This window comes from Mixophyes fleayi, chromosome 2, assembly GCF_038048845.1.
Source record: "Mixophyes fleayi isolate aMixFle1 chromosome 2, aMixFle1.hap1, whole genome shotgun sequence".
Classification (NCBI taxonomy): domain Eukaryota; kingdom Metazoa; phylum Chordata; class Amphibia; order Anura; family Limnodynastidae; genus Mixophyes; species Mixophyes fleayi.
Window position 1 is genome coordinate 336,451,945 of NC_134403.1, and position 11,798 is coordinate 336,463,742.

Here is an 11,798-nt window from a genome sequence, read left to right on the forward strand (position 1 = left end):
GCCGGCAGCAAGCCCCTGCTAGGGGGGGCCATCGCTCCCCCCCTGGATCCGCCACTGCTAAATGACAGGCAATAGGGGCACACAAAGAAAGAACATAATTGTAGTTGGTCTTAGAACTGTGGACCAATTAAATTTAAGAGGCATTTGGGTAGATATGCTGTATATTTGTAACGTAGAACCACATTGAGAAAACAAAATAATTCCAATGTATCAAGTAATCAACAAAGCAAACTCTTGACATTTATCAAAGAAGACCTCAAAGTCTGCTGATATGGGAGTTTTTTGTGGAGTTGAGCAATTGTAATAGTACCATAGGCACCAAATTTGAGAGAATGTATGAGTCTTATTGTTCAAGTAGGCAGAATTTTCTCCATGGAAGCAAGGTGCCATATTTAATTATACACCTGCTACATGGAGGGAGGAGGTTCTAGTTTTTTTCAGCGAAGTGCCCCTGGGCATCTAGTTGCATTGAGAATTTCTGTGGCCAATTTATCTGAGGGTTTATCAACTTCTTTATTGGTACACACAGTAGAAAGGACTAAGGGTATTTTGTGATCGGTATAAGGGTTATTTTGGATAAAAGGGTAGTTATAGTATTCCAGAACTTAGCGAGTTGCAGAGATTTCATATCTGGCAGGAGAAGAGAACTATTGGGTTTGAGAACGTTAATTTTGGTCTTCCTTTGGTCGGCACAGCCATACCTGCCATCAAAAATGAAACTCCACAAAGAGCATATTCTAAGGGAGTCCATCTAGAGGCTTGGTTAGTCGCAAACCAGGCCACAGATTGGCCTAGATGTGAGATCAGGTAGTATAGAAGAGTGTCTGGGAAGCCTCTTTCTCCATTGTAGGCGGCTTGCCTCAGGTTAGCAAAGCTGGTTCTCTAGTGTTTATTTTTCCATACATATTGAACAAACCATTTATGTAATTGGGTTAGAGTGAGCTTGGGAACTTGGATTAGCAATGTCTGAAACAGGTAGAGCAGCCTAAGCAATATATTCATTATAAGACCAAAAATTCTTCCCAACCAAGATATAAATTGCTTCTGTCATCTGAAAATGTCTATCTTGACGGATCTCATGATGGAAGGAAAACTCTCTATATAGAGAGTGTCATATGTACATGTTATATAAACCCCCAAATAAATTAGTGTCCATGAGCAAATTAATATATTAGCTTAAATGGATACTTAAGTGTTTTTAAGGAATCTGACAAACGTATTTGTCCTGTTCACTATGCAATTGAAGTCACCACCTGGAAACAAACACCTGCCTTTAAGGAAGGGGGCAGGATAATCACAATTGGAGGTAGTCCAGGGCTGTAACTTGAGAAGTCCACCAAGGGCCCGTGGACCAAAAATGTGCAGGTTAGTGGGGATTCAAGTGACCAGAGGTGCTTTAGTCTTGGAGGTAACTGAGTGGCAAACCCCTTTCGGGCCCTTTGAGACAAAGGATCCTGTTCACCTCTTGCTGAACAGTTGCCAGACAGGGTTGCTTACAGCCAAATGTTTAGCTTCCCAAGCATTTGAAGAGTCTCGTCCTGGTTTCTAGCTGATAACACTTTGCTCATTGTTTGGACTTGAGGGGGAAACACCATCAATACTTTATTTTGTTAGCTCGCAATGCTTGTGTTATATCCTTCATCTCTCTGTTTAAGCAGGGTTGAGGGTGCTAAATTTAGAAAAATTAGCACCTTTGCCCTGTCAAATGTGACATTAAAGCGTGTCCTCGCCTATCTCAATGTCATTCACCGGACTGTTAGTGCCTCTAGTTTGGGACATGGGTCTCTCTCGCTCCTGCCGGCGCCTCTCCTGAGCCGCGGCCGTCCGCCATCTTGACTAAGATTGCGCATGTGCAGAAACCCTGAACTGTTAATACCTCACCTCTAGTCTCATTGGTTAATTAATCACCTCTCAGTACCTAAGGCACCTGTTGCCTTATTACCTTTGCCTGTTCTTGGTTCTCATTCCTTGAGACTCTGAGGTGTTTCCTGTTTCTGCTCGTGTTATCCGTTTGCTCCTGGACAAGTCTCCTCTCCACATCGGTAGTAGAACTTACCCGCTGCAGACTACTCTCACTACCTCCGTTACCTGCCTGCTCCTGGACAAGTCTCCTCTATACATCAGTGGTACAACTTGCCTATTGCAGACCACTCACGTTGCTCCATTACATACCTGCGCTAGGACAAGGCTTCTCTACACATCAGTGGTACAACTTGCCTATTGCAGACCACTCACGTTGCTCCATTACATACCTGCGCTAGGACAAGGCTTCTCTACACATCAGTGGTAAAACTTGCCTATTGCAGACCATCCACGTTACTCCGTTCCACGCCTGCACCTGGACAAGTCTTCCCGTCACATCAGTGGTACAACTTGCCAATTGCAGACCACTCACGCTATTCCATTACACACCTGCGCTGGACAAGTCTTCTCTACATAACCGTGGTGAAACTTACCAGCAGTAGACCATTCTTGTTTCCTTGTGATATAGCTACTACTCTGTATGGTACCTATTAGCTGGACTAAAGTCTACAATTGCCTCTGTATTGTAGCTGCAAGTCGCTGACTCTTCTACTATATTGTTGATTGGTCTTTGCCTAACGTTATCCAGTTATCAAGTACTGGCCTGCTATATGCTACCTGTGTGCTAAGGCACTTGGACTCTTTCCTTATTTTATCCTGTTAAACTGCTGTACCATCACAGTTCCACGGTGCCAAGACTCAGCATTTATACTATTGACATTCCTTTCCTCTATTCTATTGTATGGTTCCACTGATTCACCACACTACCCAGAGGTCCGCACCTCTGGTAAGTGTAGCTACACCTGGTGAATTCTGGGTAAAACTCCTAGTGCCCGTGACACTCAATAATTGTTCTTTCACCTCGAAGTAGTGGAGACACAGGAATACGTCCCTTAGCGTATTGAATCCCAGGTCAGAGAATTAGCATGTCGTCTGGTATTGTGGGAGCTATATGGTTGGAGAGGCATAGGAGATAGTCTTCGAAATGAGGGCTTTCAATTGCATCAGGCATGTTGCAAATTCTGAGGTTATTTCGATTGCCCCAGTTTTCTGCATCCTGTTGTTTATCAGCTAAGAGAAGGAAGTTATTCCACAGTTGAGTGAATTCTTGTTCATAGGTCTGTTGGAACTGGATGATTTACTCAAGATCAACAACCCTGTTCCCAATGTTGGTGACTTTTGTTGCAAGGCCCGACATTGCTCTAGCCTTCTCATCTTTAATAGTTTGATACATATTTTTAATTTTCAAAATTATAGCAATGTCCGCTTTAGTGGATGGGGCAGATGAGTCTCCCATCTCTGACTCTGCTTCAGAATCACTCCTAGAATTTGAGGCAGAAAGGTGTTTTTGATACGGAGTTACCTGACTTATTGTAAGATATCTCACTAGCGTCTGTGAGTTAGTGATTCCTCCACTAGGATGTAAAATCTTCTCTTCTCTCTGGACTAAATGAGAAGAGAAGACTGATATCCTAGTGAAGGAATTACAGGTTTGTAGAAGAAATAATAGACATAGGGCACTCTTCCATATTTTTCAGAGATACTTAGAGGTGGTCTGGTCCCTGTGAGTTAAAGAAATGCGGTACAATAACAGATATGGTCAGTGGTGGTAAGTATAAAATTGGGGAATAGAAGGATTGATGCTATATTATATGGAATCTAAAAGTGATCAATTAATATCTGATGGTGTCTGCGCTACTATGACTATCCACAACGTGACAACAGAGATCCAATCTCATCTATACACACACTAGTAAATCTAATAAAGGGAGTGAATGTAAGAGTTTTCAAAGGCTGCCTTGTAATAGTGCTCCTTCCCAACTGTTGGACTGAAGGAGTTGAACTTTTAAGCACAGATCATAAAATTATCATACAGTAGGATATATCAGTAACTAGAGCTTTTCAATGTACTGTTAAGTTTATAATTTGAATCTTGTCTTATAACTCAGATGATCAAGGGTCTGTTACAGTGTCCCTCTGTGTACTTGCTGACAAATATAATATGCCACTTGGTCTAGGGACTAACAATTCTCCTTATTGTTCACTGAGCAGTCCCAATAGTGAAACAGGGGGTCAGGGAGTTTATCTGTAATCCATGGATCAGCAGTAATGAGTGCAGATATATAAAACAGTTCTGGCGTTTAAAACCATTGTTTAAAAATGTTGTTGCAGCGCTGTTTTATCTTGTGGAAGGGACCGCTAACACTACCTGGTGAAATATAGGCGTGAATAGTCATTCTAGCTCCAGTCCCATTTCCACATACGAAGTGTCCCGATGTGTGCAGTGGGGAAGGTCAGATGCTTTCCGGCGGAAGATTCTGGTGCACAGTCTGGTCCGATGTGGAAGCAGATTAGTGATTCCAAGCTGGGCCATGGAGCTCACCATTATACTTCCCATGACTCAGCATAGTGTGCAAAATGTCTTTTTTTTCAGACATAATTTATCCCTCGTTTTTTAAGTAAATTGCATCCAACTCATCCAGTCCAATGTATGACTTTTATTTCTTGAATTGGGAATGTTCTTGGTGCTTGTTTTTAAAGTTTTAAGTGATGGAGTACTAGCAGCACTGTCTGCCATTGCAATATTGGTTTCTTTCATCATCATCATTTATTTATATAGCGCCAACATATTCCATAGCGTATCCTATGCTAATTACTCTTTTCCTTCACAGTATGTTATTTTTTTTTGGGGGGGGGGGGAGAAGAATAGAGGAAGTTGTGCTTCTTAGATATAGTTGGAGGTCAAGCAATGTTTTATACACTTGTTATGTGTCTGCTGATTGGTAGCTACATCTAGTTGCGTGACTGTTTCTTCTTCATAATCAGCACTTGGTACAACTTGTAAGCAGTTTCTGAAAATAAATTGTCCAATGTATTATTCATTTTGTGGGACTATATCACCAGAATCTGTAAGCACAGATTGATTGGCATTGTGCTGAAAATGTTTGCCATCCATTGTATTTTTTTTTTAAAAACAAAAGCATTCTAAATAAGTTGGAGCAGGAGGATGTACCAGCTCTAATTTTGCTTTATTACCACTGGCACTAGAATTTCTTATATTTCTTCTTCTTTTCTTATACAATGTACTTTTTGATGTTGTCTAAGCATATTTGGCTATGTTAGATTTAAGTGTATCGCTTGGTGGCAAATTTTCATCCTTCTCTGACACTTTATGAACATGGGACAAGAGTAAATATTCATCCTCATCATTCCTATAACATCGCAGTACTAGTGTCTCATCATGCACATCACACTGTTATGAATATTCTCTGGCACTTAATTGTGCTTTCAGATTATTTCATTAATACCAATGCTAGGACCTGACATATTGTCCTCAAAGTCTGCAAAAGTGTGATTACTTAAAGAAAGCTCACAGCTATCATCGTCTGAATTGTTAACACGGACCAGCCCAAGACCATATTTTCTTGTGTTTGATATGAAAATGAAACCATTGCTTCGATTCAAGGGGTGGGCAGAGTAACTAGGGATAGTAACCAGTGCAGATAAGTTCTATTTAGTGAGCTGTAAAAAAGAATATATCAGTTGAGATGCCAATGCATTGCCCCAATATGTGTATACTTACTAGTCATGGCCAAAAGTTTTGAGAATGACACAAATATTGGTTTTCACAAAGTTTGCTGCTTCAGTGTTTTTAGACCTTTTTGTCAGATATTGCTGGTATACTGAAGTAAAATTATAAGCATTTCATAAGTGTCAAAGGCTTTTATTGACAATTACATTAAATTTATGCAAAGAGTCAATATTTGCAGTGTTGACCCTTTTTTTTTTTGGAGACCTCTGCAATTCGCCCTGGCATGCTGTCAATCAACTTCTGGGCCACATACTGACTGATGGACGCCCATTTTTGCCTAATCAATGCTTGAAGTTTGTCAGAATTTGTGGGTTTTTGTTTGTCCACCCGCCTCTTGAGGATTGACCACAAATTCTCAATGGGATTAAGGCCTGGGGAGTTTCCTTGCCATGGACCCAAAATGTTGATGTTTTGATCCTCGAGCCACTTAGTTACCACTTTTGCAATTATGGGAAGGTGCTCCATTATGCTGGAAAAGGCATTGTTCATCACCAAACTGTTCTTGGATGGTTGGGAGAAGTTGCTCTTGGAAGATGTTTTGATACCATTCTTTATTCATGGCTGTATTCTTAGGCAAAATTGTGAGTGAGCCCACTCCCTTGGCTGAGAAGCAACCCCACACATAAATGATCTCGGGATGCTTTACTGTTGACATGACATAGGACTGATGCTAGTGCTCACCGTTCCTTCTCCCCAAACAATCTGAAAGGGGATTCATCAGAGAAAATTACTTTACCCCAGTGCTCAGCAATCCAATCCCTGTACCTTTTGCAGAATATCAGTCTGTCCCTGATGTTTTTCCTGGAGAGAAGTGGCTTCTTTGCTGGCCTTACTAGCAGCAATATCCTTCCTTGCCTGTGAAGCCGTTTTTGTGCAAAGCAATGATGACTGCACGTGTTTCCTTTCAAGCACCATCTTCTTTTTAAAGCTTCCAGTCTGTTATTCTATCTCAATCAGCATGATAGAGTGATCTCCAGCCTTGTCCTCGTCAACACTCTCACCTGTGTTAACGAGAGAATCACTGACCTGATGTCAGCTGGTCCTTTTGTGGCAGGGCTGAAATGTTGTTTTTGGGATAAAGCTCATTGTCAGGGCAAAGAGGAACTTTGAAATTAATTGCAATTCATCTGATCACTCTTCATGAGATTCTGGAGTATATGCAAATTGCCATCATAAAAACTGAGGCAGCAGACTGTGAAAAATAATATTTGTGTCATTCTAAAAGCTTTTGGCCATGACTGTACATAGTTAATGGCAATAATGAGAAGTTTTTCTTTTGTCAAGGTATGTGACTTTGGCTTTGATTCTGCTTGAATGCTCATTGCCCCAGACCTCTGCCTGTTTACTGGATTACCCCTGTTTGCTACCTGCCCTGACCTCTGGCCTGTTTCCTGGTTATCCTGCTCGCTACTGACCCACGACCTCTGGCCTGTTCCTGGTACCTGCCTCCAGTCTTCTAGCTTTCTCCACCCTGCACTACAGTTATACTGATAAGCCTTTACTTACTACCCTAAAGCTTAAGTCCTGAGGTGCATCTGAGTACCTTCAAACAACATCAGTTCTACGGGAAAGGCAGCTGCTAAAGGTGAAGACCTCTATTAGCCCGGTTCCAAAAGCTTATCTAAAAGCCGTAGCCCTAACATTAGCCTCAAGATTATAGCAATTATTAGGAGAAAGCCTGGATGAACCCTCAGAGTCAAATAATTTAGTAATATAAACGTCATTACGAAAAAAATAAAAATTCTGTACATTGTTCTAGTTATATTTTGCAATCACATATAGCAACTGTATATATAGCTAATAATTGCAGTGATATGCAATGGAAATACTTAGTTAAATGTTTAGTTGTGGGTTAGTTTAGATATCACCAAGGTAATAAATGTAAGAGTCTCAATAAGTGCATCTTTGATTAAGACTCAGTAGCGGAAGCACAAAGGTATATACGTTTAAATACAATGAAGAACAGCTGTAACATGTAATTCAATGAATGACTGTTTGACCTATTAAGCGTTGAGTTTATATAGTGCATTGTATTGCACTATATAAAAACTCAACACTGTATGGTGCGGGAGCACTCTCATTGAAGCTGTCTTGCTAGTACTAGCCGCACTTGCGCAGTGTATTGGCAGTATTTTTTAACTTACTTTTGTTTACAAAATAAGCCTTTTGTGCTCTGGAATCACATTACCAGATTGGACAACTAGTTATGTTATCTTTTAACAACATATGTATATTCTCCAAGTGTCTTGTTATCTTACTCAATGAACTCATCATACAAATTAATAGGGCTTCCTTCAGACATTATGAAAAATTATAAGCTTCTTCAATTGTGGCAAGGTGTAAAATTTAGAATGGTCGCAGGGCAAACAAGGAAGGCAGCCGTTTAGTGGCTCATGTTTCAGTGATGTCACTAGTTTCAAGTGAATTGATAGGCTGTATTCACATGTGGCTGCACCCAGTAGAAATTGTTAGGGTGTATTCTCTTTTAATGAACAATGGATAGATGGATATGTTCTAACACCTGTAGATGGCATGTCTTCCATGCTTATCTATATTTATAAAGGTAGATACATGCCTGGTGTAGGAAACCATACTGGTAATAAGGCTAAAAAGTACTGCCCATTTATAAAAGTATAAGTAGTCCTTTCCAGGGGCGAACGGAGGATTGTCGGGGGGGGTTTCCCCCCCGCCCCCCAAAAAAAACACACCCCGCGAGAGCTCCGTTTCTTCAGCGCTGTCCTATACAGCAGCCGCGGCGCTGTCTAAGAAGCGTCCGCGGCGGTGCTGTATACACTACAGCACCGCCGCGGACACTTCTTTGACAGCGCCGCGGCTGCTGTATAGGACAGTGCAGCTATAGCGGCCACTTAGTTAGCGCAGGGGGGTTTCTGGAGACTCAGAAACCCCCCCCCCCCTACGTGCGCCACTGCTTTCACTTGAGCGAAATTATCACATACAACTGGGTTAAATAATTAAACAAATCTACTTTACTTTTTTAGCCCTATTAAATTCTAGTTAATTAATACTATTTATTGTTTGAAGTTATATGCATTTCCTACCTGTGCCAATTATATGCTATAATACAGAACCATAATACTATTAGTTAAAATGAAAATTTAAATAATCTGTTTTTTATCCAGACACTTGGACATTACATCTCTACAAACATAATGGTAATAAAATGTAATAATCTAGAGCCAAACGGTGTAAAATTCTTTATTTTGAAACTAATGTGACATAATTTATATTATCTTAATGTTATTAGAGACATTAGCAGGAAGCTGGGTATAATAAGCAACACTTGCTTTACTGATCTCTTTATACAGCAGTCTCAAACCACAGAAGCATAGGTTGAATTTTAGGCTAAGACAAAACTAATTAAATCTGTCTCTCCTGAGCAGAAGCTTCATTTTGGGAGGATGTGTTTCTCTTACAAGGTAATACCAGATGTCCGTCTGGTATTGTTAGCTGTTCGTAGTGTTGTGGGTTCTGTAGGGTATCACTTGTAAGCTATAGAAAATTATAGTCATCTTTATTCTAATTATTCCCCAAAACAGTATAAGAACTGTATATACAATTAATACAATGTATGCATATATGTTTTTTTTGTCATTATGTCCTCACCAAAACACCTAAAAGAACCAGTGAGAGATTGAAGTTGCTCTTTTGAGACAATACTAGTTAAAAGCCCATCAACATGGTGGCAAAAACTAAGCGTAAGATCATGTTGGACCCTTTTTTGGTAGCGGTTACATTCCGAGCAGTGTACTTACCGCCTCATGTTGAGTTTGCGGACTTGAACTATTTACATGCACACCTTTGCTACTTCAACGCCCATAGAGTGCTGCATCATTAAGCTTTCTTGTTCAACCTCATAAAGCATTTTGCATGACTCATCAATGGATTAAAATGGGACATGAAAGTACCTAATTCTTGCATCAGATCAGGCTTGCACTCTGTATTTGATTTAATCCTCATTCTTTGACTTTCAGCCTCATCCGGGTCTAATATATACAGTTGCACAAATTGTCGTTGGTTCTCATTTCCTGGATACAACGTTCCTGCTCAATGGTAAATTTGACCGTTAATTCGGAAACAATAGGGGAGGTAGCCAGCTGTCAGGGCAATATTAGCATAGAGTCAAATGCTAAAGCATTGTTGATCAATCTTATGTTGTCATATAAATGTTTTGAATGTTCATACCAAATATGAATGTAATAGATATATACTTGATAAAACTTAATTCCCAGTCTCCTCTAGCACACTGGACTTTGAGCTTATCAAATGCCCAAAGCTAACTTCACTGAATAGAATTAAATACAGATCTTTAGGCACCTGGGGCCTGATTCATTAAGGATCCTTAACTTGAGAAACTTCTTATTTCAGTCTCCTGGACAAAACCATGTTACAATGCAAGGGGTGCAAATTAGTATTCTGTTTTGCACATAAGTTAAATACTGGCTGTTTTTCATGTAGCACACACATACTTGATAGCTTATTTGTACAATGACATTTAAAGTTTGATATTTGTGTGCTACTTATGTGCAAATCAGAAAACTAATTTGCACCCCATGCATTGTAACATGGCTTTGTCCAGGAGACTGAAATAAGAAGTTTCTCAAGTTAAGATTCTTAATGAATCAGGCCCCTAGACATTTTTGACAATATTCTTTTGATGTATTTTTTTGTATGCAGGCTGAAGATTTCACAACTTATCTACCCTGTTTGCATTTTGGAATCTGGGTAACAAAGGTTTATCTGGTGAGTCTAGTTAACTGTACACACAGCCTGTTGACACTTTCTAGTTAAGTGACAAGACTGACACCATCAAATATAACATCCAGCTCAGTTGAAGTGAGGACAAATAAACACGGGAGGAGTAGGAGTAGCAAAGGTAGATTAGCCTTGTATGCACATTAACATGTATACAAAGATAATTCACCTTGATGGGCGCTACACAATACCACCATATAACAAACCAGGAATGTGTGGTCTGTTAGATTGTGGTATTGTGTAGCACCCATCAAGGTGAATTATCTGTGTATATATGCCATAACCCTTCATTTCTCTTTGTAGGCTGCCACATAAACTGGAGCATTCACTTTTATAATTTATTATCATTGTGTACACAATAAGATCACATGTTAGAACATTTTACATCTAGGAGGGGAGTAAGCATTCATATAGTTATTTTTCTATTTTATTAACTCGTTATTAGGTCTAAAACACGACAATAACAGAGTCACATGGATAACATTAATGCATATGAATTTGATCAGATATCAATACAAAGTTTCTTATTTCAGTCCCTAAACAGTCTACCAACCTCTGACTGGTAACTGCCTTTCAAAAGATACGTGGCTCACTTTAAGTAGATGATACCACAGATGAAAAAAAATCATGATGTTGACCAAGGCCTCCAGGAGTCATTCTTGTGACCTTGCTGATGTTACAGATTTGGAACTAATTTAAAAATGACATCATCTATCAGAAGCACACATAAAAACTTGCATGCGAGTCATACGTGCACTGTCACAGCACCCAGCAAAGTTATGTATCCATTCTAAATGTGATGTGTGTGTGACAGTGTGAGTCACACACACAACCAGGATGGTGAGCGGAGACACGTGAATGTATGGGGTGATAAAATCCTTCATTTCCGAGCCCCATAGAATCAGTCACCCTAGACTGTTGCCTGTTCAAACTGTGGCTTGGGCCATCACTGCTGTTGGCAATAAATGTTTGATTAACTGTAGAACAAACTCAGGTACAAACATGAATGCAGCTGTAGAGAAATACCTTCATGCTATGACTATGTAAGGGCTGGACACTGATGTTGATATTATGATATTACATTTTCAATCATGTTAGAACAAACAAGTCAATTAAGCAAGGGATACTCTAACAATGTAACAAGTATACACATATCAGCGTGACTGTATATAATCTATTAAGACAGAAAAATTGATGATTCCAAAATTGTTTTAAGTTAAAATATTTCACCTATTTTCAGAACAAGTGAAGTTACAAAATACACAATCAAACCAGACATGGGGTTATTAAAAATTGTCCAGGACCGAGATTTAGGTCATCATCATGAATCCGCTTTGGGACTTTTTGTTAAGTTTAACATTTTTAACCAGATATAGTATCACTAATTTCTAGTGGATGAAGGGCATTTTCA